The 6000-nt window shown below is 48.6% G+C and overlaps 1 protein-coding gene across 1 annotated transcript in view; it reads right to left on the reverse strand.

Moving 5' to 3' along the window:
- PLGRKT (plasminogen receptor with a C-terminal lysine) overlaps positions 1 to 5768 on the reverse strand; it is a 99363-nt gene extending 93595 nt beyond the window's left edge. Inside the window, exon 1 of the mRNA XM_040357492.1 lies at positions 5603 to 5768. The gene's annotated coding sequence lies outside the window, so the exon portion shown is untranslated. The remainder of the gene's footprint in view (positions 1 to 5602) is intronic.
- Between the last annotated feature and the right edge of the window lie 232 nt (positions 5769 to 6000).

A 6000-nucleotide genomic window follows, 5' to 3' on the forward strand; every position in this document is an offset into this window, starting at 1 on the left:
AATGACGCTATTAACCTGAAGTTCTTTGGGCGTACACCAAGAATTGAATTTTCTCCAGACCTTGAGGTAAATTGCTCTGGTTACACTTTTCCTGCTGTCTAGTAGTGTTTTTATCACTTTATCCGAGAGTCCCTTTGATCTTAAAAGGTCTTCTTCAGAAACCAGGCTGTCAACTGTAAACGTTCCACCTCCGGATGGTTCACAGGACCTTGAGACAGTAGGTCTTTCCTGAGTGGTAGCTTCCACGGTGGTTTTGTGGCTAAATTCTGAAGTGATGCAAACCATGGTCTTTTTGGCCAGTAGGGAGTGATTAAGATCAGACTGGCCTTTTCTTCCCTGAACTTTCTTAGGACTAGTGGTATTAGTGTGAAAGGGGGGAAGGCGTAGCACAGCTGGTAGTGCCACTGCTGGGCCAGGGCGTCTATGGCTGCTGCCTTGTCTTCTCTGTGAAGGGAGAAGAATCTCCGCACTTTCGCATTCTGTTGGTTGGCGAACAGATCTATCTGTGGCTGACCCCATTCCTGAGTGATTGCCATGAACACCTCTGAGTTTAGGCTCCATTCTGCCTCCAGTATGCACCTCCTGCTCAGTAGGTCCGCTAACAGGTTTTGCGACCCTTTTAGGTGTACCGCTGACAGGGATGCTAGATTTAGCTCTGACCAGGACAGCAGATGGTTGGCCAACTGCATAAGACCTCTGCTTCTGGTTCCCCCCTGCTTGAGGACGTACGCCACTGCTGTGGTGTTGTCCGAAAGGACCTGCACATGGTAACCCTTCACTAACTGATGAAAGGCCTGGAGCCCCAGGAATATAGCTTTTAGTTCTCTCCAGTTTGAAGACCTTCTGGTTTCTGGTTTGGACCAGGTGTCTTGAGCAGTCTGTCCCTCTAGATGGGCTCCCCAACCCCAGGAACTCGCGTCTGTTGTTAGGCGCTTCTCTACCGGAAAGACCCAGGGAAGACCCTTGGTTAAATTGACGGGGTTTCTCCACCACCAGAGTGCTCTTTTTACTTTTGATGTTAAACTGATACGTTTCTCTAGTGACTCCTGATGTGACCAGAACTGAAGAATGCTCGTCTGGAGAGGACGAGAGTGTAACCTCGCCCATGGAACTGCCGGGATTGAGGCTGTGAGTAGTCCTAAGACTGCCATTGCTGTCCTGACTGACACCTCTAGGTTTGTCTGGACCTGAGCTACAGCACCCAGAACCTTCTCTATCTTCTCCTGGGGTAAGAAGACTTTCTGAAGGATTGAATTTATGGTATACCCCAGAAATCTTGTCTCTTGGGAGGGTACCAGATTTGATTTCTCGCGGTTTAGTAACCAACCTAAACCCCCGAGATGAACCTGCGACACCAGAAGGTTCGTCGCAACTTGATCCCGAGAGTCCGCGAAGAACAGCAGGTCGTCCAAGTATGGGACAACCGAAATCCCTTTCAGCTTCAGTGGTTCCAAGGCCTCTGCCATGATCTTTGTGAAGATCCTGGGGGAGGAGGAAAGCCCGAAGGGGAGGGCCCTGAATTGAAGATGCCATACCCTGGACCCCAGGTTCACTGCCAGTCTGAGAAACTGCTGGGAAGCTTGGGCAATCGGGACGTGTAAATAGGCATCCCTGAGGTCCAGGGATGCCATGAAACAACCGGGGGTCAGCAACTTTACTATGGAGTAAATGGTATCCATACGGAAATGTTTGTATCTGATCGACTTGTTTAAGACCTTCAAGTTTAGGATCAGGCGAAACTTTCCCGAGGGCTTCTTTACCAAAAAAATATGGGAATAGAAGCCCTGGCCCTCCTGATGTTTTGGGACCTGAACTACAACTCCCTGACTCATCAGATCCTGAAGCAGGATCATCATTGCAGAGGCTTTTTCTTTGTCCCGAGGAAGGGCTGTAATATAGAACCTTCTCGGGGGACACTCTGAAAATTCCAGACTGTACCCTTCCGTGATGATTCTCTCCACAAAAGGGCTTACGGGCATCTGCTTCCACTGTGGGAGAAAGGCAGACAAACTTCCTCCTACCGGAAGCAGATCGTCATTTATTTTTGGTAGTCTGTTCTGAGGGGTTTTTGAAAAGGATACCTCCTCTACCTCTACCTCTTTGGGACCCCCAACCTCTTTTATTTTCTTCCTTTTTCTTCTGGGATTGCTGAAAAGGACGAAAATTCTTTTTGGGGTTCTGACCCTTTTTAGGGGGAAAAGCCTTTTTCTTATCCGCCGTTCTGTCAAGTACCTTTTCCAAGTCTTGACCGAACAAAAGGTCCCCTGAGAAAGGTAAACCGCACAGTTTAACCTTAGAGGGTGTATCACCCGACCAGGTTTTCAACCATACCGCTCGCCTGACAGAGTTTACCAAGGCTGTTGACCTTGCAGCCATTTTAATGGACTCCGCAGATGCATCTGCCATATATTTGATGGCTTTTAAAATTAAGGGAAAGGACTCCAACAGATCCTTCCTTGGGGTGCCTGCCTCTACATGACTTTGTAATTTTTCAACCCAGCACTCCAGATTGCGTGCAACGACTGTGGCGGCCATAGCTGGTTTTAGGCTGGTTGAAGCGGAATCCCAAGCCTTCTTTAGGAGGGAATCAGCCCTCTTATCCATCGGGCCTTTTAAAACCCCCATGTCCTCAAAAGCCAGATCTGTATGACGCGATACTTGCGAGAAAGCAGCGTCTACTTTAGGGTTTTTGTTCCATACTTCAGAATCACTTTCTTCGAATGGAAACCTTCTTTTAAGAGTCTTGGAAAAAAAAGGAGCCCGTTCAGGGTCTTTCCACTCTTTTTTGATTGTGTCCGAGAGGACTTTGTGGACCGGGAAAACCCGGTGTTTGGATTCGTCCAATCCTTGATACATTTTATCATGTATGGATAACTGGACCCTTTCCTCCTGGATATCCAGGGTGGTGTAAATTGCCTTAAGTAACTCATCAACGTCTTCTAAAGACAATTTAAATTTAGAAATTTTACTACTATCTTCTTCCTCTTCCTCCTCATCTGAATCCCTGAGGGAGGCGAGAGTACTGGTTCCTTCATCTGCCGAATCCCCATCTGTTTGTCTAGATAAGGGGACTTTTGGGCTAGGTGGTGGCTGCTGAGGTTCCCTTTGACTTGCGGAGCCTTGTGCAATCAGATCCTTAACTGAACCTAAAGAGCTTGCTAGTTCCTGAACTGAAGAGAATAGGTCCTTATATTGTTGCGAAGTTTCCTCTTCTACCAAATTTTTAATACAGGATCTGCACATGGGTTTTTGCCACGAATCCCTTAAAGGATTCCTGCAAGATGGGCATTTTCTTGGTGCATCCAAGTGTTTGGTTTTGCCTACAGATTTTTCCTGCAACGAGATGACAAACCAAAAGTTACCATCCTTTTTTTTTTTTTTTTTTTATATTCTAACACCCAGTGCTGCCACCACCAGAAATAAACAAGGGGCCTGAAAATAAGTGCCACTACCCCTTACGGCTATGCAGACCAAGGACATTAACTTGGTCTGGTAACCACAGGCTCCCTCAGGGAGGACAACAATAAACCACAAAATAGGCCCACATAAAGTAAGAATAAAAGGCACCAGTGTACCCCTCTTACCTGGGCCTGACCGGTGCTTGCAGCGCCTGTTTCCGCTGGTGCTGTCAGTCTCTCCTCCATTGTAGAGCGCAGCAGGATAGTAGCTAGAAAGCTCAGTTTTTTTAAATTTTCCCGGCGTCCCGCGTCATCATCGGGGGCCGGAAACGGAAGCGCCGGTCACCTGACCCGTCCCACAGACGCTGCGTTCCAGGCGTCGAGAACCACTGCGCCACGCCCCCACCAGGAAGCGGCGTCACCGTGCGCGACGCACTCGCCGGCCGGGACCCGGAGCTGAAATGCGGAACAACGCCGACCTGCGGCGGTTACCGCTCGGCCACCAGGCCCTACCGCAGCACCCGGGCACACGCCACCGCCTCCTGGGAAGCCGAATGCTCCACTGAGCCGGAGCGTCTGGGGACTCCTGAACGCCCCCTCCCCGTGGAGGGGGGCCGGGATGGTCACTGCACTAAACAACAGAAAAAAGGTAAGCTAACAACCCCTCCGCCTTGGAGAGAGCGCAGCTCCCTGGTTCCCTATGATGCTTCCACCATGGCGGAGGAAACACAATAACTGAGGCCATGGTGGAAGAGGAGGGATCTTAAAGGATCATGTGTTTCCTAAAAAGTGGGCGGAGCTGCGCTCTCTCCAAGGTTGTCCTGAAAGGCGATATGAGAAAATGTATTAACCCCTTAACGCCCGCCGCACGACTATATACGTCCGCAAAATGGCACGGACAGGCAGAAGGGCGTATATATACGTCCTTGCCTTCTAGCGGGTGGGGGGTCCGATCGGGACCCCCCCGCTGCGTGCGGCGGGCGGATTCCCTCAGGGAGCGATCTGGGACGACAGCGCGGCTATTCGTTTATAGCCGCTCCGTCGCGATCGCTCCCCGGAGCTGAAGAACGGAGAGAGCCGTATGTAAACACGGCTTCCCTGTGCTTCACTGTGGCGGCGTATCGATCGAGTGATCCTTTTTATAAGGGAGACTCGATCGATGACGTCAGTCCTACAGCCACACCCCCCTACAGTTGTAAACACACACTAGGTGAACCCTAACTCCTACAGCGCCACCTGTGGTTAACTCCCAAACTGCAACTGTCATTTTCACAACAATGCAATTTAAATGCATTTTTTGCTGTGAAAATGACAATGGTCCCTAAAAAGGGGTCAAAATTGTCCGAAGTGTCCGCCATAATGTCGCAGTCACGAAAAAAATCGCTGATCGCCGCCATTAGTAGTAAAAAAAAAAAAATTAATAAAAATGCAATAAAACTATCCCCTATTTTGTAAACGCTATAAATTTTGCGCAAACCAATCGATAAACGCTTATTGCGATTTTTTGTTACCAAAAATAGGTAGAAGAATACGTATCGGCCTAAACTGAGGAAAAAAAAACATTTTATATATGTTTTTGGGGGATATTTATTATAGCAAAAAGTAACAAATATTGAATTTTTTTCAAAATTGTCGCTCTATTTTTGTTTATAGCGCAAAAAATAAAAACCGCAGAGGTGATCAAATACCACCAAAAGAAAGCTCTATTTGTGGGGAAAAAAGGACGCCAATTTTGTTTGGGAGCCACGTCGCACGACCGCGCAACTGTCTGTTAAAGCGACGCAGTGCCGAATCGTAAAACCTGGCCTGGGCATTTAGCTGCAAAATGGTCCGGGGCCTAAGTGGTTAAAGTGTAATTGTTTTTGCTGAAAATGTATGTTTGGTGAAGGGCTGCGCAAGTATCCTGCAGCCTGGAGAGTTGCAGCAACCTCCATGTTATTCTGCAGGGCCTCTGCCTTCAGAAAATATAATGTTTGGCGCTTTCTAAGAAATGCAGGTTTTTCCATGCATGAGAGAAATGTCAGAAGAGGCCTGGGCAGCAAAGTGATGAAACAGAAAAGTAATGATGGGTAAGCTGCATGATATGACATGGTGGTGGTTTTTGTGTTCCTAGTTCGTGCCACAGTGCTATGTACACAAGGCAGGAAGTCGTGGAGCACACACACATTGTGTATATATGGGCTTTTCTAGAAGAAACCATTTACCGTTCAGCTCGGAGACGACCTTCCTAGACGTGACACACGTTACCGTACACAGGAGAGAGGTCAACGGCTCCTCAATGACATGTACATGCTTAACTCCTTGTGTCCCGCCCCGGGCCTACAAGTCTATGCATTCCTCGCACAATACTTTTTAGTAACGGCGGCTAAGTGGTTAATGAAGGTGTTCCCGGCAGTACAGGAAGGGAGGGCTCTGTAACTTGGTGGGAGTGCTACAGGCTCAGCGCGGCTTGTTGTGGCGAATGGAGCATAGTCTGGTGCGCGGGCGCCATCTATCGGCAGTTCTCTAATAAGGCAGCACACTAACAAAGCATGGTGTTTTTCTCTGGTCACGTGATTTCACTGCCTTGTGACCATGTGACCCCGAAGAGGGTCATGTGACC

Source organism: Rana temporaria, chromosome 1, assembly GCF_905171775.1.
Source record: "Rana temporaria chromosome 1, aRanTem1.1, whole genome shotgun sequence".
NCBI classification, from domain to species: Eukaryota; Metazoa; Chordata; class Amphibia; order Anura; family Ranidae; genus Rana; species Rana temporaria.